Here is a 27031-nt window from a genome sequence, read left to right on the forward strand (position 1 = left end):
ATCACGGGAACCAAATCCCCACCTCAGGCTCTGCTTCTGGGGAGCCTCAGACAGTTCCCTTCCCGTGGACAAGCCCAGCTCCTCCTGGGGTCCTGAAAACCGCCCACACCGCGCTCCCACCGCCACCAGCCCTCTGCCCCCAGAATCCCACCCTCATTTCTAACCACATCAGGCCTCCTCACGCCCCCCCTACCGCCCTCTGCAGCCTATTTTCCGCTCACCAGCCAGGGATCTTTTTCTTTTCTATTTATTTGTCTAATTGGTGTTGGCTATAGAGTCACACGTTGAACAATTAAAAAAAAATTTTTTTTTAACTATACAAAGAGGTGACCAGTGAGTCTTCTTCTTTACCCCAGACCTCAAGGGACCCCGTTGGTAGCCCCCCCCAACAAATTACTATAATGATCAGAGTCCAATGTATCTTTCCTTACATGTCTTGGAGTGAATACAGGCAAATGTGAATATGTTTTTCTATTTTTTTCTGACCCACCCCCCCACTTTTTTTTTTTCCCCAGAAAAGACACCAGACTCTACATTCCCTTCTGCACAGAGAAATCTTTTAAAAGAACAAATCAGATCATGGGTCTCTCCTGCTCAAAATTCTCCCACGCCATGTTCTGAATGTTTGGGGCAGGGCAGCTTTTTGAGGGGGTGTGGGGAGGGGCTCACGGGCCAGGATTCGAACTCAGGTCCCCCACATGGCAGGTGAGCATTCTACCACCGAAACATTCCTTTGGCTGGTTTCAGCGGCAGAGTGTTAAGGTTCCCTGCCCCCCTACCCCCAAATGCCAGGCGCACCCCCGATCATTGTGACAACTCCAAACTCTCCACATTTCTGAAAGGGGTGGCATGGCCCCACTCCATGAGCCACTGGAGCCCCCCCCCACCTCCTTCCCCAACTCTAGCCACACTGGGCCTCCCCACTGCTCTTTGAATACCCGAATCACGTCCCTACGCCAGGGCCTTTGCTTTTCCCTCTGCCTGGAACGAACATAGCTCATTCCTTTACTCCTTTCTGGTCTTTTGCTCAAACATGACCACTTACATAGCCTTCCTTGAAGAGCCACTCAAATTCTCCCTCACCCTCTGTTATCCATTGCCATTGTCCTGAATTATCCCCAAACTCAGTGGCTTAAGGCAACAACCGTTTATGAAATCACAGTGTTGTCTGAGCTGCGAGGTTCTGGCTCCAAGTTCCTACCACGTGAGCCTCTGCAAGGGCTGTCGAGGGTCCCCACAGCATGGCGGCTGGCTTCCCCGGAGTGGGGAGTCCAGGACAGCGACGAGAACCTGCAGCTCCGCCACCTCCTGTTTCTGCCCTTTCTCCTGTTCCCCGCTAGTTTGTTGCTATGTGATGCAGCCCCTCAAGGGGAGGGGAAGGGGACATCTCTTGAAGGGGAAAGTATCAAAGAATCTGCGGACTTTGAAAATATAAAAGTGTGTCAACCCTGATTATAATAGCCAAACTGTTCAACAACTTAAAAATCCATCAGCAGGGCGTTGCCTCATTGATTTCGGTACATGTGTGAAACCAAACAATGTGCAGCCATTTAAAAAGGGTGCTGCTCTGTTCTTATTGGCAAGGAAAGGTGCCACGAGACGCTATGTAGGAAAAGGTTACAAGACAGCCTGTATTCTATGACCCGCGTTTGTAAAGATGCATGCACTTCGGTACAGATGGGTGAGACTCAAAGTGACATTATTTTCTTCTCTTCCTTCCTCCCTCCCTCCTTTTCTACCTTCCTTCCTTTTTCCTTCCTCTCTCTTTCATTAGAGAAATTGTAGATTTACAAAAAATCGTGTAGAAAATCCAGAGTTTCCCTCTACCACCCCCTCTCACGCACACAGTTTTCCCTGTTTGTTATTAACACTTTGCATCAGTGTGGGAACTTTGTTACAATGATGAAACAATATTACCGTAATTACACTACTATCTGGAGTCCATGCGGTACATTAGGGTTTACTGTGTTGAACAGTCCTATGGTTTTAAAAAAACATTTTAGTTCAGTGACATATGTAAAACCTAAAATTTCCCCTTTAACCACATTCAAATATGTATCAGTGGCATTGCTTATGTCCACAATATTGGGATACCATCACCACCATCCATTACCAAAGCTTTTCCATCACCCCAAGCAGAAGCTCTGTCCCCATTTATTAAACTTCTCACCCCCTATTCCCACCCCAGCCCCTGGTTACCTATATTAGAGTTTTTGACTCTAAGATTTTACTTATTCTAATTATTTCATATAGCAAGATCATACAATAGTTGTCTTTTTGTGTCTGGCTTATTTTACTCAATGTGGCATCTTCAAGGTTCACCCATGTTGTCACATGTGTCAGAACTTCAATCCTTTTTATAGCTGCAGAATAGTCCATCATATGTATATGCCACATTTTGTATAACCATTCATTGGTTGATGGATGCTTGCGTTGCTTTCATTTTTTTGGCTAAGTGCAAATTATTCCTTTGGCTGTATGCCTAGAAGTGGGTATTTCGGTTTGAATCTGTTGTGGACCTCAGAAAAGCCATGTCCTTTAATCTTCATTCAATATTTCTGGGTGGGGTCTTTTTGACTGTTTCCATGGAGATATGACCTACCCAGACCTACCTGACCCACCCATAAATGGGGATAGAGCTTCCGTTTGGGTTGTACCTTTTGATTAGATGGTTTCTGTGGAGATGTGTCTCCACGCATCCAAGATGGGGTTGCTTACTGAGCCCTTCAAGAGGGAACCATTTTTGGAAAAAGCTAGAGAGCCAGCAGGGCCCACACAACCAGAGACGTTTGGAGCAGAAGGAAAATGCCCCCAGGGAAGCCTTAGGAAATGAGGAGAGAAAGCTAGCAGACGTCACCACGTGCCCTCCCAGCTGAGAGTGAAACCCCGAACATCACTGGCCTTCTTGAACCAAGGTATCCCTCCCTGAATGCCTTAATTTAGACGTTTTTACAGACTTGCTTTAATTTGGAAATTTTCACGGCCCTAGAGCTATAAACTTGCAACTTAATAAATTCCCCTTTTAAGGACCCATTCCATTTCTGGTATATCGCATTCTGGCAGCTAGCAAACTAGAACAGTGTGATTGCCAGGTCATGTGGTAATTCTATGCTTAATTTTCTGAGGAACCACCAAAATGCTTTCCACAGAGGCTGCGCCATTTTGCATTCCCACCGACAGTAAAAGACTGTCCCTATTTCTCCACATCTCTCCAAAACTTGTTGTCTTCCTCTTTCTTTTTAAAATTATAGTAGCCATTCTAGTGAGTATGAACTGGTATCTCCTTGTGGTTTTGATTTGCATTTCCCTAATGGCTAATGATGTTGAGCATCTCTTCATGTCCTTATTGGCTATTTGTATAGCCAATACAAATTGGCTTTGGAGAAGTGTCTATTCATGTCTTTGCACATTTTTCATAGAACAAATTAGGGAGTGTTTCTTCCTCTTCAAATTTTTGGCACAGTTTGGGCAGGATTGGCATTAATCCTTCTTGGAATATTTGGTAAAATTCACCAGTCAAGACAGCTGGACTTTTCTTTGTTGGGAATTTTTTTGATACTGATTCAATCTCTTTACTTGTTGGTTTGTTGACATCTTCTAGTTCTTCTTGATCAGCATAAGTAGTTTGTGTGTTTCTAGGAACTTTCCCATTTCATCTAGGTTATCTAATTTGTTGGTGTCCAGTTGTTCATGGTATCCTCTTATAGTCATTTTTTATTTCTATGGGGTCAGGAGAAAGGTCTCCCCTTTCATTTCTGATTTTAGTTATTTGTGTCCTCTCTCTTTTTTCTTTGTCAGTCTGGCTAAAGTTTTGTTGACTTTATTGATTTTTCCCAAGAACCAACTTTTGGTTTATTTGATCCTCTCTATTGCCTTTTTGTTCTCTAGCTCATTATTTCTGTTCTAATCTTTATTTCCCTCCTGCTCCCTTTGGGTTTAGTTTCCCTTTCTTTTTCTAGATCCTTGAGTTGTCAAGTTATTCTCTGATTTGAGATCTTCCTTCTTTTTAAATGTAAACATTTAGAGCTGTATGTTTCCCTCTCAGCACTCCATTTACTGCATCCAATAAATTTCAATATGTTGAATTTTTTTCATTCAACTCAAGATATCTCCTAATATCCTTGTGATTTTTTCTTTGGCCTATCGATTGTTTAAGAGTGTGGACATATTTTTAAAACAACCACACCCTATTTTATTTTCCTTCTCTTCTCTTATAACCACTTAAAATTATAATTATATTATATATAATTTCTTATTTGTGGTCTTTCTCCCCCACTACTAGACTATAAGATCCCTGAGAGCAGAAACTGAGTCTTCTTTGCTCCCGGCATAGAGTAGCTGCTTAATAACTGTTTTAGTTTGGGTTCCTCAGAAGTAGAAGCTAAGACAAGGTGTTCTAGTTTGCTACCTGCTGGAATGAATATACCAGAAACGGAATGGCTTTTGAAAGGGGGAATTTAATGAGTTGCTAGTTTACAGTTCTAAGGCCGAGATAATGTCCCAATCAAAACAAGTCTATAGAAATGTCCAATTTAAGGCATCTGGGGAAAGATACCTTGGTTCGAGAAGGCCGACGATGTTCAACGTTTCTCTCTCAGCTGGAAGGGCACATGGCGAACATGGCAGCGTCTGCTGGCTTTCTCGTGACTCTACCAAAAGAGGACTCTCTCCAAAATGTTTCCTCTTTTAAAGGATTCCAGCAAGCAACTCCACCTTCAGTGGGTGGAGACACACCTCCATGGAAATCATCTAATCAAAAGTTGTCACCCACAATTGGGTGGGTCACATCTTGCTCCCACCCAGCAATATTGAACGAGGATCAAAGGACATGGTTTTTCTGGGGTCCACCACAGATTCAGACCAGCACACAAGGATTCAAGTGCAAGTAGTTTACATGGGTGGTGACTCCAGGAAACACCTATAGGGGAGCTGGGAAGGGAGGCAGGGATGGAGAGGCAGCCAAAAACAAGCCCATTATCAACCACCGTGGGCAACTGAAACTCAGTCCTGCTGGCACCTCTGGAAGGCAGCTCAGGGCCCTGCAGAGAGGGGGAGGGAAGTGATGTATTTATCAACCATCTCCTATCAGGTTGAGAAATGCTCCCAGGATGAAGGTATCATTCCAGCCGACCAAGCTCAGGGCAGAACAGACTTCCACTGCTTCCAAGAAAGTCCTCCAGCAAGGGGCTGCCGATTTCAGCAGCAGGATATCAACAGGAGCCTGTTGAAATGATACAGCCAGAGGGACATGAGTGAAATTCTGCTACGAACTATTAGTTGAATAATTGAATAAAATTATTTCAATAGTTCCCTATAGCCTAAAGGACAACATCCACACTTCTGAGCTGGCACAGAAAACCGCTTTATGTCCTGATGATCCATCAGAGATGACAAACTCAGAAGTCTACAAAGATCACTGGATAGGAAAGGCAAAGGGAAAAGCCAGTCCAGGGTGAGAGGCACATAGTCCTCTTGGACTTCTTTCATTTGTCCTTTTAAAACAGAGATGTGGGTATGGATAGCTCTCCCTCTATCATAAGGAGAGCAGCAAACACTGTGAGAAGGCTGGTACGTGGTACAGTTATGGGACACCATAGGGAGTGCTGGGGACTGTGGCAAAGGGGAGAGCACATATCTGTCATGCTCTGGCTAATTACTGACTTGTGGGAATGGCTCCACCCAGCTGCAAGGGAGGCTGGGAAATGTAGTCCTTCTTCATGGACAGGAAGAAGAAACAGGACTGGGGAGCCCATGATTTTGTGTCCGCCATATTTCTTTTTTTTTTTAATTTTAAAAATTTATTTATGAAACATAACCACATACAAACACAAACATTCTTACCATATGTTCGTTCCATTCTTGTTATATAATCAATAATGAACAATATCATCGCATAGTTGATGATATTGTATATTCATCATCATGAGCATTTCTTAGAACATTTGCATCAATTCAGAAAACGAAATAAAAAGAAAACAGAAAAAAATTCATACGTCCCATACCCTTACCCCTCCCTTTCATTGATCACTAGCATTTCAATCTACTAAATTTATTTTAACATTTGTTCCCCCTATTATTTATTTATTTTTAATCCATATGTTTTACTTGTCTGCCGATAAGGTAGATAAAAGAAGCATCAAACACAGGGTGTGGCCGCCATATTTCTTGAGTGCCTACCAAGTACCAGGTACTTTATCTATGTTATCCTATCCAGTACTGGTAAATAAAAGTGATGACGGGATGTTCGTGCCTGGGAAGAAGGTATGGGATATTCAGCAGGGGGGCCCTGCCCCTCCCTATGGGGTCAGTGGTCCTGAATCACAGAGCCCACTCCCAGATGGAGATCCATCTTGCCGGGTGGAAAACTAACTGCCCCCATTCTCCTCTTTTCTCTTTTAGAATTAGGGTCCCCTGAGTTTTAGCTGGGCACATGGATGCCCTCTAAACGATGACATTTCCCAGCCTCCCTTGCAGCTGAGTGTTGTCATTTGACTAAGTTCTGGGCAATGGGATGTGATCAAAAGCAGTATTATGACTTCAAGGCATGTCCTCTTTCCTGCTTCCCTGGGCTGAGAGGGACCCTTGGGACCCCAGAGGGAATCCAGAAGGGATGCAAAGGACAGAGGTGTTCCATTAACCCTGGACCATTAATCTCTGGACACTTACATGAGAGAGGAGTAAGCTCATATCTTGTTATAGCCACTGAATCGTGGGGCCTCTTTGTTACAGCATCATGGCATGGGTCTGACTAATACAGCATCAAGTTACTTTTTGGATGCTGAGCTAGCTCCTCCATTCCTGTCTGCAGAAATTCCTAACACCTTCTGCCTGACTCCAATGTTCTGAACAGCAGTCTGCAAATCTTCCCACATTGCATCATAAGTCAACGCCATGGTAGGAGAGATAAGAGGTAGGCAGGGATTATGTCCAAACGTCATTTGTTCAAGATCCTAAAGCTCTAGGTTTACAGCACCTTCTGCTTTGTTGACCAACTGTGCCAGTTTGAAGCCATCATGTACCCCAGAAAACCCATGTCCTTTATTTCTCATTCAATATTGCTGGGTGGAATCTTTGGTATTATTTCCATAGAGATGTGACCCACCCAGTTGTGGGTGGTAACTTTTGATTAAGTTGGTTTCCATGGAGATGTGTCTCCACCCATTCAAGATGGGTTTACTTACTGGGGACCATGTTGGAAAAAGCTTTAGAGCCACTCAAGCCACCAGAACAGACAGAGCCCTGGGGAAACGGTTGAAGATTCCTGGAGAGAAAGTTAGCAGACATCGCCATGTACCTTTCCAGCTGGGAAAGAAACCCTGAACATCATCAGCCTTCTTGAACCATGGTATATCGCGTTCCATCAGCTTGCAAACTAACACACCAACCTAGACTGAGTCCAGGCTGGTAGAAGTCTTTTGTTTCCACCTCCCTGGCATCCTCTCCCTCTTGGCTCACTTGGGGAATCATGGAGAGATTGACTCCCCCTCACTTCCTGATAAGCATTTGACCCCCATGGGCCAATCAGAACATTCCACCCCTCCAGATTGGGTCAGGGCTGGATACAAGACAGGTTGATGACAGTCAGCCCTTAGACTTCTGCTGTAGTTGTTGGAAAAGAAGACTTTTCCCTCTACTGGGGTTGCTAAGCTGGTTGGGATGTAAACCAGGAATGAATTGAAACCAGCTTGCCACTGCTTGGTGAGAGTGGCCTGAGAGAGAAGCTATCAGGAGAAATCTGAGTTAGCAGATGGACAGAAACAGGTGCCTGGTGACATCATCTGAACACCTGATGCAGCCATGCCTGAAGTTCTCCCATGGCTGTACTTTTCAGTCATATTACAATGTCATTGTGCTGGTTTGAATCTGTATGTATCTCAGAAAAGATTAAGTTCTTTTTTTAATTTTTTAAATTAATTTAAAAATATATACAACAACAAACAAAAACATTCTTAACATATGATCATTCTGTTCTACATATATAATCAGTAATCCACAATATCATCACATAGTTGCATATTCATCATCATGATCATTTCTTAGAACATTTGCATCAATTCAGAGAAAGAAATAAAAAGACAACAGAAAAAAATCCATACATACCATACCCCTTACCCCTCCCTTTCATTGATCACTAGCATTTCAATCTAAACTTATTTTAACATTCGTTCCCTCTATTATTTATTTTTATTCCATATGTTTTAAGTTTGTCTGTTGATAAGGTAGATGAAAGGAGCATCAGACACAAGGTTTTCATAATCACACAGTCACATTGTGAAAGCTATATCATTATACAATCATCTTCAAGACACATGGCTACTGGAACACAGCTCTACATTTTCAGGCAGTTCCCTCCAGCTTCTCCATTACATCTTGACTAACAAGGTGATATCTCTTTCATGCATAAGAATAACCTCCAGGAAAACCTCTCGACTCTGTTTGGAATCTCTCAGTCATTGACACTTTATTGTGTCTCATTTCACTCTTCCCCCTTTTGATTGAGAAAGTTTTCTCAATCCCTTGATGCTGAGTCCCAGCTCATTCTAGGATTTCTGTCCCACGTTGCCAGGAAGGTCCACACCCCTGGGAGTCATGTCCCACGTAGACAGGGGGAGGACGGTGAGTTTGCTTGTGTTGGCTGAGAGAGAGAGGCCACATCTGAGCAACAAAAGAGGTTCTCATGGGGGTGACTCTTCAGTCTAATTTTAAGTAGTTTTGACCTATCCTTTGTGGGGTTAAGTTTCATATGAACAAACCCCAAGATTGAGGGCTTGGCCTATTGCTTTGGTTGTCCCCACTGCTTGTGAGAATATCAAGAATTTTCCAGTTGGGGAAGGTGAATTTTCCCCCTTTCTTGCCATTCACCCAAGGGGACTTTGCAAATGCTTTTTTACTCACTGTTCAAAGCACTCTGGGATTTATCGGGGCATCACTCTGGACAAACCTACAAAATCTCATGCCCTACTCAAGGTTCCGTGTACTCATGGTGTTCAATTAAGCTGTCCACATAAATTATATTAGGAAATGCACTAGCCAAAATATAAATTTTGTACCCAATAGACATTTTTTGCTTTAAGAATATGTTCTTTTAATCCATTCCTGTGGGAGCAGACCTCTTATGGGTAGGATCTTTTGTTTAGATTGTGTCCATGGAGATGTTACCCACCCAACTGAAGAAGGGTCTTAATCTTTTACTGGAGTCCCTTAAGAGAGCTGAGGAGAGCGCGAGAGCCAGAATGCCCTGGGAGAAACAAGCAAGAGCCCACACAAGTCCAGAGATATTTTGGAGAGAAGGACCAGCAGATGTTTCCATGTGCCTTTCTATGTGACACAGGAACCCCATAATGCCATTGGCCTTTCTTCAGTGAAGGCATCCTCTTGATGATGACTTAAATTTGAAAATTTCTATGACCTTATAATTATAACTCGTAACTTAGTAACCCTCCCTTGACAAAGCCAACCCACTTCTGATATATTGCATTCTGGCAGCTTTAGCAAACCAAAATAATCATCTTTTTCTTGAAATTTGCTAATAACAATTCCTTAATTAAATCCCTTTTCTAACAACGTGCAGCAAAAAAACTTTCCCAGCTGTTGCAAAAACCTCACCTCTGACCTCACCCAACCCTAAGAATGAGAGCTCAATGTTTTTACTCCATTGGAATCAACTATTTCCCTTTCACTACAGGTCTCTCACCACAAGAGCTCCCAAATACTCCAGGTCTCTCACACAGACCTTGTGGATTGAGCGAAAGAGACCATTTCTTTAACCGTGTTTCTGCAAGAGGCAGGAATCTTTTCCTGGTATTTGCCTTTAGGGCTTCCTAACCTGAAATTTATCCCATGGTCTCTTGGTTTGGAGTCCCCAAGAAGCGGCCTCAGAGGTAAGAACTCAAGCACAAAGCAGGGTGTCTGAGAGGTGACTGTAGGACATACTGTGTCTTTATTTTCCAGCCACACAATGGGTTGGCTTAGCAACAGGAATTTATTGTCTCATGGTTTCAGAGGCTGGAAGGCTTGCTTCTTCCAGGGTCAGGAACAACCGTGGGTTCCTTGGCTTTTCCACCACGTGATAATAAGTCCTCCCTGTTCTCTTTGGGTTCTAATGACTTCCAGCTTCTGGCTTCTCCCATAGCTTTCTCTCTTCCAGAAATGGAATTAAGACCCAATCTGATTCAGTTGGTATGATGGTTGGGTTCTGGTGTCAAACTTGGTCAGGTGATGGTGCCCAGTTGTCTGGTCAGGCAAGCACTGGCCTGCCCATTTGGCAAGAATATTTTGTGGCTGGTTGATAAACCAGAAGGTGGTGTATTAAATCATCAACTGGTTGATTGCATCTGTGGCTGATTACATCTATGATCAACTAAGGGTATGTCTCCCACAAATGAGATAATCCAGTTGGATTTGATCCAATTAGCTGAAGACTTTTTTTTAAAGCATCTTTTTATCCTTTAGTTTTTTGCTTTTCTTTTTTTTTTTTTTTTTTTTTTTTGCATGAGCAGGCACCTGGGTCTCCAGTATGGCAGGCGAGAATTCTCCCACTGAGCCGCCATTGCACCACCCCAGCTGAAGACTTTTAAGGGAGAAAAGAGAATTTTCATTGTTTGTTCAGCCAGTGAGTCTGTCCTGTGGAGTCTGTCGAGACCCTTCATTGGACTTGCCTGCTTCACAGATTGCCCTATAGACTTCGGACCCTTGCATCCACACAATTTCATCCGGCACTTTTATAAATCTCCTATTTACAGATATCTCCTGTTGGCTCTGTTTCTGTAGAGACCCCTGACCAATGCAGCTGTCTACACCTTCACCACAAATGACATCTTCGAAAGTCCTACTTACAATGGGTTCAGACCCACCAAAATGGATAAAGATTAAGAACATGTTTTTCTGGAGGAACACAGCTCAACCTGCCACACCCTGGCCCAGGGGCAGGCAATTTGTTTTCTGTAAAGGGTCAGATGGCAAAGAATTTTAGCTTTCGGTCTTCGTTGCAACTATTCCACTCTGTCCCTGCAGTGCGAAAGGAGCCAGAGACCGTGCGTAAATGAATGGGCGTGGCGGTGTGCCAATGAAACTTTTTTACAAAAATGGGTGGTGGTAGAAGTCTTGCTTGCCATGTGGGGGACCTGTGTTTGATTTCCAGCTCATGCACTAGCCCCAACAACAACAAAAAATTAGATAGATAAATTAGACGGTGCACCTGGGCATGGATTGCTGTGCTGGAACAGTGAGTCCTAAGGGGACACGGGTGGGACACTCATGCTATGCCTGAACCAATTAACAGAAAGGGAGAAGGGACCTCAGAGGGGTTTAGAACAGTCGGGACCCCCCTGCATGACCACTCAGCATGGATGGGGATTTAGGGTAGGAAATGGACTCTTCCCAGATTGTCGTGGCACAGGGGTGGGACATGCCCTTTCTGGGCAAACCCAGGAGAAGATGCCAGCTGCCCTCCGTGACAGGCCCCGCAAAGCCCGACGGTGACCTGACGCACATCTGGCTGTGGGGTCTGGATGGGTTTTTTCCCCATGACTGCAGATGGCTAGATGAGGAGCTGGCCTTACCCCCTGGAGCTGCTGTTACAAAGCATGGCAGATGAGGTGACTCAAGCAAGAGACGTGTATTGCTCGTGGTTCTGGAGGTCAGAAGTCCAGTCCAGGTGAAGGGGGGGCATCCATCCCTCGCCTCTCCTTGGCTCCCAAGGGGTGGATGACATTCCATGGCATCCCTTGGCTTGCAGTGGCATCACTCAATCTCTGCCTCTGTCCCATGACCGTCTCCCTCTGTCTCACCTTTGTGTCCCAGTTTCCTTTCCTCATAAGGACACAGGTCGGTTATATTGGGCCCATCTACCCCAGTTTGGCCTTATTTTAACTAATCACATCTCCAAAGATCCTATTTACAAATAAGTCCACATTTACAGGGCTGGAATGTGCTGTACCAGAAACAGAATGGTTTTTATAAAGGGGAATTTATTAAGTTGCAAGTTTACAGTTCTAAGGCTGAAAAAATGTCCAAATTAAGGTATCAACAAGAGGTTACCTTCACTCTGGAAATGCCAATGAAGTTCAGGGTTTCTCTCTCAGCTGGGAGGGCACGTGGCCACATCTGCTAACTTTCTCTCTTTGCTTCCTGTTTCATAAAGCTCCCCCGGGGCGTTTTCCTTCTTCTCCAAAGGTCTCTGGCTGCGTGGGCACTGAAGCTTTTTCCGAAATGGTTCCGTCTTAAAGGGCTCCAGTAAGCAACCCCACCTTGAATAGGTAGAGACAATTCTCCATGGAAACCATCTAATCAAAAATTACCACCTATAATTGGGTGGGTCGCATCTCCATGGAAACAATCAAAAAGCTCCCACCCAGCAATACTGAACGAGGATTAAAAGACATGACTTTTCTGGAGTCCACAACAGATTCAAACCAGCACAGAGCGGTCCCAATTCAATGAAGAACAGAGCCCCAGACCCCTTACTCTGACCCAGACACTGGCTGTACCTGTCCCCTCAGATGAGGCTGACCCCAAACCAGGTCCTGGTTGGCTCCCCAAATACAGAGAAGCCAGAAGAAATGAAGGAGAAATTGGAGTATCGTTCTCCATCCCATTAGCCCAGATCCAGAACTTTCGGGGGGAGCACCGCACGGGTGCCCTCTTCTCTTAATGCACATCTACCAACACTCTGCCGTCATTAGGCAGGATAAAGTGGGTCTGAACGAGCCAGTTTGGGGAGGACGTCAGAGGTATATAATTAACTGGAAAAAAAAATCAAGCGTGGAACAGTGCGTCTGTAAAGGACCCCATTTGTGAAAGGAAGAGGGAGGCTATCCACATCGGTGCTGGTGAGTGGATGGAATCGTCTGAGTGGATACTGGCAGTAGCTCTTAGCAGAGTTCTATGGGGCTGGGGGTGGGGGCTGCAGGGAAGGAGCAGAACAGAGAGGGTGTGGTGGTTTGGAGCTACGTCTTCCCAGAAAAAAACATGTTCTTAAACCTAATCCTTTCCTGTGGATGTTAACCCTTATAAATAGGATCTTTGGGGTTTTTTGTTGTTTTGTTTTTTCTTATATAAATAGGATCTTTTGATGAAGACACTTCCGTTAAGACCCAATTAGGATGGGTCTTAATCTTACTACTGAAGGTCATTTAGGGACAGTCACATGGAGAGAGAAAGCCAGAGGGAGAAGCCAGGAGCTGGAAGGCAATAGAACCCGGAAGAGAAAGAAGAAGCCAGAAGAGGCCACCATATGCGTTCCCATGTGCCAGGAAAGCCAAGGGCCGAGGATCGCCGGCAGCCAGCCCCAAAACGCCGCAGTTCTTTGGGAGAAAGCATCGCCTTGCTGATGTCTCATTTTGGACTTCTTCTAGCCCCAGAGCCATGATCCAGTAAATTCCCATTGTTTACACCAACCCATTGCATGGTATTTGTTTTTGCAGCCAGGAAACCAAAAACAGAGGGGAAATGGGACTCCCTTTTCAGGAGGGTTTGGATTCTTGCCATTTTTTCATGAGGGTGCCTCACTTTTCGAAGAAAATAAATTCTCCTTATTTCCACCTTCTCGTTCTTTGTTGCTATAGGGTTGGGAAAGGGGCTAAAAGGGAACCCCGCATGTCTTAGGCTGGGTTCCCCCAAGGCAGACCCTGAGCTAAGGATTTAGGTGGAAGAAGTTTGATCTGGGACGTGATCCCAGGAGTCACAAGAGGGGAAGGACAGACAGCTGGCTCCCCACGTGGTGTCAAGCAGATTCCTATGGGGCAGCTGAAGTGCAATCCCCTTGGGTTCCTTATGGGGGCAGCAGAGAGCCCACACCCCAGAGTCCCTCCCCCCTTTCGAGGGGGAGCGAGCTGGGGTACTGATCCACTCAATTCTATCTATCCTTTGTGGGTTGAGTGTCACTCCCGGGGCCCAGCACACCAGTGCAAAGCCTCAGCAAAATCCAGGAGTGTAAGTGAAGGAGGCAGGCCACGGGGTGGGGGGTTGGGGGGTGGTGGTGGACATACCTCCATCCACAATAGCTACACTGTAACAGAAAACCGAGTTTGGAGCTGAGCAGAGTGCTACAAAGTGTATCTCCAGTTTGCATCTACCCACTTGACCCCACTTTACAGATGAGAAAACCGAGGACCAGGGAGGGGGGCAACCAATAGTCAGGGCCTCTAGATGTCTGGGATACTTGCTGACCCCACCCCCACCCCCAGCCTCCTCATTTGTTTCTCCATCCAGGCAGCAGAGAGGTTTAAACAGTACAGGGCAGGAGCTCCGGCACTGGGCTCATCCTCTCTGTCCTCAACATGTGCCCAATCCTGGCTTTAGATACCATGGAATCACCGGTGAGAAGGCAGTTCCCACTTCCCTACTCAAGCCCTTCAAAAGAAAGTCTGCTGGAAATCCTCACTTAACTGGGTGCCCTGCGATGTTTCTAAATTGACCCTTTTTTTTTTTTTTAGTTTTTAAAAAGGGGAATTTAGTAAGTTGCTAGTTTACAGTTGTAGGGTTGAGAAAACGTCCCAATTAAACCAAGTCTATAGAAGTGTCCAATCTAAGGCATCCAGGGTAAGATACCTTGGTTCAAGAAGGCCGATGAAGTTCAGGGTTTCTCTCTCATCTGGAAGGGCACATGGTGAACACGGCGTCATCTGCTAGCTTCTTCTCCTGGCTTCCTGTTTCATGAAGCTCCCCAGGAGGCATTTTCCTTCTTCATCTCCAAAGGTCGCTGGCTGCTGGACTCTGCTTCATGGTGCTACAGCATTCTCTGCTCTCTCTAAGTCTCTTTCATTCTCCAAAATATTTCCGCTTTTATAGAACTCCAGAAACTTATCAAGACCCACCCAAATGGGTAGAGACATGTCATCACCTCATCCAGTTTAACAACCACTCTTGTCTAAATCGACCCATTTTTGAAAAATATTTTTATTGGCAAATCTTCACACACATGCAGTCCGTAGATGGTGGACAATGAATGGCTCACAATATCATCACTCAGTCGTGTATTCATGATCAGTTTTAGAACATTTGCGTCACTCCAGAAAAAGAAAAAAAGAAAAACCTCACACATCCCATACTCCTTACCTCTCCCTCTCATTGACCGCTAGTATTCCATGTACCCAATTTATTAAAACATTGTTATTGTAAAATATAACATATATACAAAGTAATGAAAGAAAAAAAGGAACAATTTCCAAAGCACAACTTCAACAATAGTCATAGAGCAGATCCCAGAATTTGTCATGGGCTACCATTCCACCATCTCAGATTTTTCCTTCTAGCTGCTCCAAAACACTGGAGGCTAGAAGAAATATCAGTATAGAGATTCAGCAGTCATACTCATTTTTTAAATCCTAGTTTCTCTGTTTTACCTCCTTTTCTCTTGATCCTTCGCCCAATCCATAGGGATCTTTAGGCAATGCCTGTTCTGACTTTTTCATGTTGCAAAGGGGTGTCCACACTAAAGGATAGGGGGATGTAATTCATTGATAATCCTGGAAAGGATGGTCCCTCTGGGATGCAGGATTTATCTGACCTAGGAACTCTCGAGGAATGTTAGGTTCTAGGAAAGCAAACCTAGTGCATAAAGCTTTTGTAGAGTCTCAGTCCAGCCCTAGGTGTTCTTAAGAGTCAACAGGAGTGATATTGGTTGGGGTTTAGCAAACCATGGCACTTAGCACTGTCTAACTGAAGCTTGCAAAAGAGTAGCCTCCAGAATAGCCTCTCAACTCTATTCGGACTCTCTTGGCCACTGATGCCTTATTTTTTTCTTTTCCCCCTTTTGATCAGGAAGGCACTGTCAATCCCACAGTGCCAGGACCTGAATCCATCCTTTTTTTTTTTTTTATCAATTAACAGAAAAAAGATAAAAAAGAAATTAACCCAACATTTAGAAATCATACCATTCTACATATGCAATCAGTAATTCTTAACATCATCACATAGTGAATCCATCCTTTTAACACAGAAAGCAGGAGAACACATCCACCGGGAATTGGACAGCCTCGTATAGCTTTTATGTTATTTATTTTATACTTCCATTTTCTTTAATGTGGCCACTCACTCTGGTTTTCCTTTTGCAGCCGGGACAGAAAGTTTCCTTTGTGGGTGAATTTGTTGACATTTAAAACAAAGTTAAGTTGATTTTATAAATGCAGTAAAAAAAGAAAAGGAAAGGAAAACAGAAACTGTGCAGTGGTGGGGGGCAACTCCACCCTGGTGGTTTTGCTGGGTCCACCAAGGCCCTGCCAGGCACAGCTGGAACCGTGGCCAACCCAAGTCTCAGGCTGAAAGCCTTGATCAAGAGAGATGCAGAGGCTGTGAGAGGCTGTTCTCTCGGGAGGGGGTGATGAGACAATTCTTTATCACCTGCCTCCTGGGTCCTGCTGCGGACACTTCTCGTGGCCCCAGCCGCCTTGGGGGACAGCTGCAGGACAAAGAACCATTAACCACAGTCCCGAGTTGACTCCTGAGTAATGGGGCGTCCCCCCCAGCTCGCCCTGCAGACTTCTGCCTCCCCTTCGGATTCTCTCCCCTTCGCCTTCTATGTCTGTAATGAACCGTCTGAATCTAAAACTGTCACGTGGTATCCTACTGCCTTTGGACAAGGGGCTGTGCAGAAGGTGGGATTTGGGGGGACAGTGGGATGTGGGACAAGGGGCTGTTTGGCCCCCAGACCCATTCCATACCTGATGTGCTTCTGTTACTGTGGGGGAAAGCACTGGACCCTGCATTTGGACCTTATAAACCTCCTGTCCGTTCCCCCGATGGGTGTCTCTTTGTTGCTTGCCTGCCAGCTGGACTTCTTGGAGGGTCCCGAGGCTCTGAGAGAAGGTAGAGCCATAAATCAGAGGGAGCCTGGGTTTCCAAGTGAAGCAGAGCCCCCCACGCTGTTGCATGAAAAATAAACCTTGAGTGCTAAGCCATTGGAATTTGGGGAATGTGCGTTCGTTTCTTTCGACTAATACAATCTTTTGATTTCCTGCATCCTTAAAACGACCCTGTAAGTTCCAATGTTATCCCCAATCTGAAAGAGGAAACTGAGTCACAGAGAGGTCCAGCCATCCACCCAAGGTCACACAGGAAGTGGGAAAAGCTAGAATTCTAAACCCAGACCAGCTGCCTTCAAAGTCCACTCTAATTCACGACAGTAACCTGCCAGAAGGTGGGGCTCAGGACAAAGGAACTTCCACCCCATGGACCCTGGGGTGTGCCCCCTGCACGATGACTTTCCTGTCCTTGTGGTGGGGGTTGCAGCCCCAGCCTCCAGCCTCAAGTCTCAGCTTGTCCTCCCTGCTCAAAAGAAGCTTTTCCCACCCCTCTTTTCCCACGGCCTCGCCCTCAGACAAAGCCCACTAGGAGATAATGTGTGTGAAGGGCTTGGGACAGTGCTGGCCTATAATAAATCCACAAAGCTATTTGATATTGCTACTTTCATGGGGGGTTGGGCACTGGCTGAGTGGCAGCAAGTGGTCAAGCCAAGTGGGCTGGGATGGAAATACCATCTCTACCAGGCAAGAGCTGTGTGTGCAACCTCGGATTTAATAGCCAGGGCTCTAGGGAGACAGGACCAATAGGAAATAAGTATAAATATGAGATTTTACATGTGTCATGCAACCGTGGGGATGTGTGAGTCCGAATTCCACAGGGCAGGCTGCAAGCTGGCACTCCGATGAATCCTCGATGAATTCCCCAGGAGAAGTTGGCAAAAAAGTGGAGACGAAAATTCTCTCTTCTGACTACAGAAGTCATCATCTGTCCCTTAGAAGCCTTCAGCTAGTTGGATTAAACATCCCTCTTTGAAAGAGACCCTTCGCTTAGTTGATTGTAGATGTCATCAGCCACAGATGAAACCAACTGGCGAATGATTTAGGTCCACCAAATATCCTTCCAGCAATGGCTAGGCCTGTGCTTACTTGACCAGACAACTGGGCACCATCACTTGGCCAAGATGACATATGAACCTACCACCACATTGAGTAAGTTACTCAATGCCTCTATACCTCAGCCTTGCCATCTATGAAATGGGGCTGAGGATGCCATTTTGTAGGGTTATTGCAAGATTTAAAATATCAAATGCTTTCACAGTGCCCTGATATTAGGTTTTATTATAGCTGTAACACTTTCCTCCATCCAAAGTCTCATCTCTTAGGCTCCTGGGCATGGCGACAGCTGGTTCTCAGACTGGAGCCTCCCCAGGCTACCGGCTCTCCCCAGGCCTCCCTTCCCTACCCCTTCCCTGGCTCCCGGCCATTGTGTTCTTCTCCCCCGACCCCCCTTCCTGAATTCCGGCACCATCTCCTTCCCTCTTGCTTGTCCCTCAGCCCCAGGGTGACCAGAAGCCCTGCTTCCTGGGATGGCTTTCCAGCACTTTCCCCTTTTTAAGAGATTGACTGCAATTTCCATAATAACATCGCATTAGCCAGAAATTAATGTCCTCATTAAGACAGCAATTAGGCACATTAGCGCCGCAATAAAAGAGAAGCTTATGAAATAATTGCTGGTTCCAAAATGCCTTTAATTTAGTATTTTATATTGTGCCGTGTTATTAATTTTTTTCCCTTGGCAGAGGATAATAAGAGAAACGTTTGAATTGTGGGGAGTTTTAAAATAAAAAAAAATTTTTTTAAAGAGAGAAATGTTGATACCTACAGGCAGACAATCTCTCTCCTTCTCTAAGCCCCCACCGAGCCCACGATCTCATCATGGTGATGACAGAGGTAGAAAGCACCGACGGGCAGAGGGCTGGCCCTGCTCTGGGACTCTTGGCCAAGCCTGGAATCCAGAAGAGGTTGGAGAGGGGCATGGAGGTTGGGGTTGGGTCGAGTTTGGGGTTGGGCATGGAGTTTGGGGTTGGGCATGGAGTTTGGGTTTGGGCATGGAGGTTGGGGTTGGGAATGGAGTTTGGGGTTGGGTCTGGAGGCTGGGGTTGGGCATGGAGTTTGGGGTTGGGCATGGAGTTTGGAGTTGGGCATGGAGGTTGGGGTTGGGCATGGAGTTTGGGGTTGGGTCTGGAGGTTGGGGTTGGGCATGGAGGTTGGGGTTGGGCATGGAGGTTGGGGTTGGGCATGGAGGTTGGCATTGGGCATGGAGGTTGGGGTTGGGCATGGAGGTTGGGGTTGGGTCTGGAGTTGGGCGTAGAGGTTGGACCTGGGTGGGCTTTGACCTCAGAGGCAAGAGGATTGGTGCCATATATTTTTGCCCTGAACAACAAATAACCTGTTGTGGTTTTTTTCCATTGGCTTCATCTCCCAACTTCAAATTCTTTCAGCAAATTATTTCCTTGGGTACCCAGTGGTTCTGTACCCAAGGTGCAAAGACCCAGGGGTGGGAACAAGTTTGAAGAGTATGAGGAGAGGCGTGGAGGCTGGTGTGGCTGGAATGGACAGAAGAGGGGACAGTACAGGGGAAGAGATCAGAAAGACAGCGAGGAATGGAGGAACACGGAAGGATTCCTTAGGAAGTGGAAAAAGATGGCAACCCAATCCAAGTGTCCCGGGGCTTGGGTCCAGCTCTTTGGAAGGCAGGAGAGCATGTTCTGCCTGATGACATGGGCCACAGGTCAGTTGCCATTTGCCCGTTATGCTGCACGACAACCAACGACAAAACCCATCAGTTTGGGACAGTCAGCATATGAATAATATGGAGTCTCTGCTCAGGAGTCTCTGCTCTCGGGGGGACTCACTCGTGTGCTTGTGGTCAGCAGTGGGTCTGGACCAGACAGCTCTGCTACTCCAGGCTGGGCTCTCTCATGCATTGGAGGTTTGGCTGGCTGTAAGCTGAGCAAGGATGGCATTGGCTGGGCTTCCTGGGTTCTTTTCTGGTTTCCGGCATTCTCCAGGAGAATGGGCTTGTTCCAAAGGAGCAACAGGGTTTCTAGGAGGTGCACGGGACGAGGCAGTGCCCCTGGAGGGGTAAGTTCAGGACTGCAGCCCCTCCCCCACTTCCTCTGCATTCTATTGGCTAAAATCAAGTCACCATCAGGTTCAAGGGTGGAGAAAATAGGCTCCACCCCCAGTGGGAGGGGCTACAAGTCCCGAAGCAAAGGGTGTGGAGAAGGGGTAGAACTGGGGCCATTCTAACAATCAATCTCCCGCCAGCCCCTTTACTCCTTTGGGGCTTTGGAAAATCACCTCCCGTTTGCCTCTGGTTACCCCAAGTCATTGCCCCATCTTCACCCCGATGTCTGACGCTTCTAGAAGTTCCCCCCTCCCCACATTTGTGTTCTCTAAGCTCCAGAAGGAATTGCAGCTTGTGTTTGTTCAAAACCCCTGAGAAAGTTTCCCTTCCTTCCGTGCATTGACGTGTGGCCAGGATGGCAACATTTGATTGCAGTGATTGGCTCTGCCGGTAGCGGACAGAGACGGCGTCAGCCACGTGGCCTGTCCACAGGGTGCCCATGAGCAAAGGAGAAACGGGGCCTCGCGATCTGCATTCGAATCCCGCTCGCTTCCTCTTGGGCAGTGCACAGCCTGCCCAGCCGCACCAGCCCTTCCCTGATTAGGGGGTCAGAGGAAAAGGCAAGGGATGAAGAGGGAAGAAAGGGATTCCGACAGGAGTTGGGACACCGTTCAATCGCAGCCCCATGGATTGGGGGGAAACAGGCTGTTTTGCTGATGAGGATGCAGAGGGCAGCGGCAGCCCTGCAATCCAGGTGGGCATCCTGGCCGCGGGACCAGGCCCCGTACAGGACATATAAAGAGGGGATCTCAAGGGAGGGGGCACGGGGATGGGGGGGTGTATAAGAAGTTCGCCTTCAGCAGGACCCAGTCTGCTTCCCGTCTCCCCTCCCCCATCCACTATCCTGGGGAAATAAAGTGGAACCCGGTTCCTGGTTGCCATAGCAACTGCCACAAAGTATTTGGGGAGGGGGGGAAACACCCCGGGGGCATGAAAAAGCAATTTACTCTCAGTTCTGGGCGGCAAAGAATGGAGGGGAACAGAGATCAGAATCTCCTGGGACAGGGAAAGCTGAGTCTGGAAACTTCTGCTGCCCCTTCCCAGCCAGCCATCCCAAAGGAGAGAGAGTGGGGGCCACGCTGGCTCTGAATGGGGGGGCCTCTAATCCCAGCCCCCACTTCCGAGGCCCACAGAGAATCCCTGTGCTTTTCACCCAAGCCTTTTGCACCCAGTGTCAAAGGCGGGCCACCCAACAGAAGATTGCCTTCTGTTTTGTTTTTTTTTAAATATTCCAATTCTGCCTTGGGACCAGGCAACAGCTCGGGGACAACAGAGGCATAAACCCCATCAAATCCCCCCCAAAACCTGGAAAGGGCCCAACCTCAATCTCCAAAACCCTTTCCCTCCCCCTCAGGCTATGGTGGAAAAGCCCAACATCCCAGGGGTGTCAGAGAGGGGGTGGGATGGAGGGTGGATTTAAAATCCAGAGGGAACCTGCAATCCACAGTCTCTCACCTCCCCTCTAGTTTTTCCTCAAATCTCCAAGAGAGTGGAGAAAGCGGAGTGTGGCGGCAGCTGCGGGATTTTTTTTTCCTTTCTTTCTTTCTTTCGTTAATCTGTTAATAAAACGCAAGTGAATCAAATCCGCTCTGAGGGAAAGAGCGGGGAAGGCGGGGGGGGGGGGGGGGGGGGGCGGGGGGGGGTTGGTGAAGCAGGGGCCGTGGTGTTTGCAAAAGTTGGAGATTTAATAAGAAGGAAAAATAAAAATAGCCGCTGTGCAGGAGAGACAGAATTGGAAGAAACAGGTGGGGTGCAGAGGGATCCTGGGGAGTGAGACGCGGGGAGGGGAGACGGGGTGAAGAGCTAGGGAAGGCAAGGGGTCCCCATGAGGCTGTAGGGGCAGGGAAGTAAGTCAGGGGCAGTGAGAAGGAGGATTTGGGAGTGCCCCTGGGAGTGGACCCCAGTTTCCTAGCAGATTTCCCCAGGGGTGGGGGAGGCAGTGTAGAAGGAGTTGAAAGCTGGAATCTGCTGTATTGCAGGCGGAGGGGATTGGACATGTAGGATGCTAAGCATTTGAATGCTCAGCGAGGATGTCCAGCCCTTGCTTACTCTCTGTGCGATGTCCCCACCTCCCGAGCCACTCAGGGAAGACGGCACCCGGGCAGGCTGCCAGGGTTGAAATCCCATATCTGCTCTCCTCGCCACCATCTCCCCCAAAGAAGGTGTGCCTTTTAAAGCTCCATACTCCCCCAAAAGTGGAAACAACCCAAAAGTTCATCAGTGGATGAATGGATAAATAAAATACAGTCGAGCCAAGACAATGGAATATTACTCAGCCATAAAAAGGGATGAAGTTTTGATACTATCACCTGACATAAAGGACCACATACTGTCTAATTCCATTTATAGGAAGGTTCCAGAAGGGGTAAGTCCAGAGTAACAGACGCATTAGTGGGTGCCAGGGGCTGGGGGAAGAAGAGAATGGGGAGTGGCTGCTCCTGGGTATGGGGTTGGCTCTGGGGTGGGGAAGATGTTTTGGGACTAGATGAGGTGGTGGTTTGTGCCTCTCTAAATGCCACTGAAGCGTTGGCTTTAAAATGATGAACTGTATGTGCTGCTGATTTTATTCCAAGTTTATATATATCTACATGAAAATGCCGAAGAACCAGTTGGACCCCTGCGGGTGTCCCCAGTGACTCCCCCTAAAGTCAGCCCTGCCGACAGACCCATAGTAGTCTTGGGAGGCCCTCTGGGGGCAGCCTATGGGATTCATCCACTCCCTCGTGCCTTCTTTCATTCACTCGCTAAGTATTTATTGAGTGCTTATCGTGTAGCTGGTGCGGTGCTGAGCCAGGAGTGAACAAACCCTGTCCAAGGAGCTGACATTCCCATGGTGCAGACAGACAGACAAACTGGACAAACACACTGTGGCGTAAGTCAGGTGCAGGCGCACACCAAACCAGAAGGGGGTGGAGGGGCTGGCAGGGCCCAGAGAGAAAGTGTAATAGGGTGACCTCGCTGAGGAGAGGACATTTCGGTGAGGCCTGGGAGCAAGGCTGTGTAGGGAACAGCATTCTGGGCAGAGGGAAGAGCCAGTGCAAAGTGCTGAGGCCGTTTGTAATCTGAAACGGACGCCTCTAGATTTGGTCTGGGTCCAGGATTTTCATCATTAACCAAGGACCGCCTCTATCCTAGACACGGGAAATAGTAGCAGCAAATTGCAGATAGAACTTTCTAGCACACCTGCATTAGCAAGGAGCCCCAGTGATGGGTAAACTGTTATCTCCATTTAAAACAAACTTTTTTTCGAAATCATTTCAAGCTCGCAGGGCAGTTGTGAAAATAATAAAAAGCCACATAGGAAAAAAAAAACCATATAGGAAACACCAACCTACCTGCCCCTCCCCAAAAAACAACCACAACAATCCATATCCACCAACTCTGAACATTTTGTCACTTATCATTCGAATTGCCTATTCATCTGCAGATCCATCCCTCCACTATTAGTTCCATTTTACAGCGGGGAAACTGAGGCATAACGGGATGAAGTGGCTTACCCAAGCAGATGAGAGGCAGGGCGGGGAGTGGAACTCAAGCCCCGTGGCTGCGGAGCCAGGACCTGCCCAGGTGGGAGGGAAACCCGGGAGCTTCCTCCGCGGCCCCCACCGTGTCGCCCCCCACTCCCCGGCCTCGGGGCACGTGGGAGCTGCCTCTGGGTGCCTGAGCCGAGGGTCCCTGGCACGTGGGAGCCAGCACAGGCGGGTGATTAATGGTTTAATATCTCGAGCTTGCGACCCGGGCCCCCTCCTCTCCCACGCCACGGCAGGCAGCCCCACCAGCAAGAGGCAGACAGGGATAATTCAGTTACCAAAAAGAGAAAGAAAATGAGAGAGAGAGAGAGAGAGAGAGAGAGAGAGAGAGAGAGAGAGAGAGACTAGGGGCCGGGCTGGGAGCTGGTTTGGCTAGAATGGGGTGGATGAAGCAGATTCACGGATCCATTGGGGGCCTGGGGTCTGGGGGTGGGGGTAGCTCCTTGGCCCCTCTCCAGCCCGGGTCTGGTTTCCTGCCTTGAGAACACAGAGAGCAGATGGGACGGGGGTGGGGGGGTGGGGGGAGAGATCTCAGGGCAAGGGGGTAAAGGAAACACCGGAGGGAGGTGGGCACGGGTGGAGCTGGGGACCAGGTCTCCCGGGCCTCAGATCTGCAGCCTGGGGTCAGCCCTGATTCGATGCCTCTCCCTCTCTCTGGCCACCCACATCCAACTCATCACTTTGCTTCTCCCCATCTGTACTGTCCCCACCTGGTCCAACTGCCAGCCTCTCTGCTGGGGGCGGGTGGGTAGAGCTGCTTTTGAGGCAGGAAAGAACAGCTCAGAAAATGAGACTCTGCCCTGGTGGAGTTGACATTCGAGGGGGAAACCAGACAGGGCACAAGTTAAACAAGTAGACATCGGTGCTGCTTCCCCGGGCTTATGAGCACAATGGGGACAAATCATGCAGCTATGAGGATCTGCAGCAGCTGCAAATGGGGCAGGGGGTGCAGAAGTTGTCAGGGAAAGCCTCCCCAAGGAGGGGACACGTGAAGATGAGGGAGGAGTCCATGCGGATATCTGGGGGAAAAGTGTCCCCAGTAGAAGGAACAGCATGTTCAAAGGCCCTGAGGCTGGATCCCACCTGGTGTGTCTGAGAACAGTAAGGAGGGCCATGTGGCTGGGACAGAGGAAGTGAGGGAGGAAGTGGGAGGAGGTGAGGGCGGGGAGGTGGTGGGGAGGTGATGGGCAGATGGGACAGGGCCTGGTGGGCTGTGGGGACAATTTGGCTTTTGTTCTGAGCGAAACCGATGGTGGACAATATAACAACTTCCCAAAGAGTCCACATCCTAAACCCTGTAAGCTGCGAAGATGTTACCTAACGTGGCCAAAGGAATCTTACCAATATGATTAAGGTTTAAAACCTTGCGACAGGCGATTATTCTGGATTCTCAGGTGGAAGATGGAAGCAGAAGAGGGGGTCAGAGACATGCAACAAGAGAAAAACTTCACCCACTGTTGCTGGCTTTGACGATGGTGGAAGGGACTCCAAGCCAAGGAATGCAGCAGGCTTTAGAAGCTGGCCTCAGCCTCCGGTTGGCAGCAGCAAGAAAAGCGAGACCTTGGTCCTATAGTCGCCAGAAACTGAATTCTGCCAACAATAGAATGAGCACAAAACAGACCCATTTCCCAAGCCTCCATGAGGGAATTACCTCAAGCTGACACCTTGACCTTATCTGGGTGGCACCATACTGCCGACCTCCAGAACTGTGAGAGAAAACATTTGTGCCGTTTAAAATGCTGAGTTTGTGGGAAATTTGCTACAACAGCCATAGGGAGCCATGGAGGGTTCTGGGCAGAGGAAGGACATCACCTGCTCTGGCGCTCACACGCGCCCTCTGGTGGCTGTGAGGGGAACAGACTGTGATAGGCGAAGGAGGGAGCCAGATCAACGCAGAAGCTAACACATGCCTAATACATAGCAGGCGCTCAGTAGATGTTCATTTTTTTCTCTCCCTCTGGTTTTGGGAAGGAGGTGCAGCTGGTCTGTAGGCTAGCTTCCGGGGTGGAAAGCAAGGAGTGTTTCTAGAAGACAGAGCACAGAGCTCCTGTGCTGGTCTTTCTCTCCACCCGTTGCAGGGTTTATTTGCTGGTCTCTCCGTGGGCACCACAGGCTCCTTTGCCCTCTGCTGTTGTTGTTTTATGCTGTATGGCGGGGCCACATTTCATTCTTTTTCCATGCGAGCATCCTGTTATTGCAGAGCCATTTCTTGCATTTTTGTTTGTTTGTTTGTTTTGGGGGGGAAGCGCATGGACCAGGGAATCGAACCCGGGTTTCCCACGTGGCAGGGGGAGAATTCTACCACTCAGCTGTCCTTGCAACCCTGTGCCCTCTGGTTTTAGATTGGACTCAGCCAACAGGAGGCACAGCATTAGGGGGTGCATTGCATTCCCCACAAAGGTCTGCCCAGGTCCTAAGTGAACCTCCCCTGAATAATGACCTTATTTGGAAATAGGGTCGTTGCAGGTAGAATTAGGCACATTAAAATGAGACTCTATTACAGATGCATGGGAGAGCCGGGTTCAATTCCAAGACCATGCACCTGGGGGGGTGGGAGGAAAAAAAAGAAACTATACTGGAGTAGGACAAGGTCTTAATGCCAAGTGACCCATGCCCGTATAGGAAAGGGACAGGAGTCAGAGCGGGACAGAGGAGAAGACCCAAGGCCGTGTGATGCCAAAAGCAGAGGCTGAAGCGCAAGGACTGCTGGCAACCAGCCTGGAGCTAGCTAGAGGCAAGGAGGGATTCTCTCCCTGCGATTTCAGACTTACAGACTCCAGAAGATGCATTTCCAGGGCTTTAAGCCTTCATATTTGCGGTTCTTTGTGCTACTTTGTTACAGCAGCCTTTAGGAAACAAAAACACTGGGAGGAGATGGGTGGGTAGAGACAAGAAAGTTTGGTGCATTAACTTCCCCACTCTCTCCCCACCTTCCAGGGTCGAGATTGCTTTCCTTTTGGCCACGGCTCTCTCCCCACAGCTTGCTCTCTCTCTCTCTCTCTCTCTCTGCTTTTGGTAACTCTGCTGCCCGCCCTTGTGCTCCCAGCCCTTATCCCTTCTGTGATCTCTCCTCCCGGGAAGCCCTCGCACCTGCCCTCCCGCCTGCCCCTCCCCTGGGGCCACACAGCGCTGGGGCCACAGCCTTGGAAAACTTTGTAAGCAACCTCTCTGCCTGCTAAGCGGCTAAAAATAACCACTCCAAACCCGCAAATCTTGCTAAACTCGTGGCAGGGGGGGCGAAAGGGAGACTCCAGCGATCAGGAATGCAGCAAATTGCTGAAAATCGGATTTTGACTGTCTTATCTAGCAGCCGCCTGAGAGGAGAGAGGAGATTGCAGTTTCTAAAGGAACTTTCTCACATGCATGCATTCGGGGCAAGAAAGCAGTGGAGACTGAGGGAGCCAGGGAAAGAGAAGAGAAGGAAAAGGTGGAGGTGTGAGAAGGAAGGAGGAGAGGGGTGTGGAGACCGGGAGAGGAAAACAGCCGTGGGAGAAATCAGAGGCCAAGGGGAAACAACTTCAGGACTACTGAGACCACAGCAGGGGCCAACTGCAGGGGCCCTCCCCGTT

Source organism: Tamandua tetradactyla, chromosome 11, assembly GCF_023851605.1.
Source record: "Tamandua tetradactyla isolate mTamTet1 chromosome 11, mTamTet1.pri, whole genome shotgun sequence".
Lineage (NCBI taxonomy): Eukaryota > Metazoa > Chordata > Mammalia > Pilosa > Myrmecophagidae > Tamandua > Tamandua tetradactyla.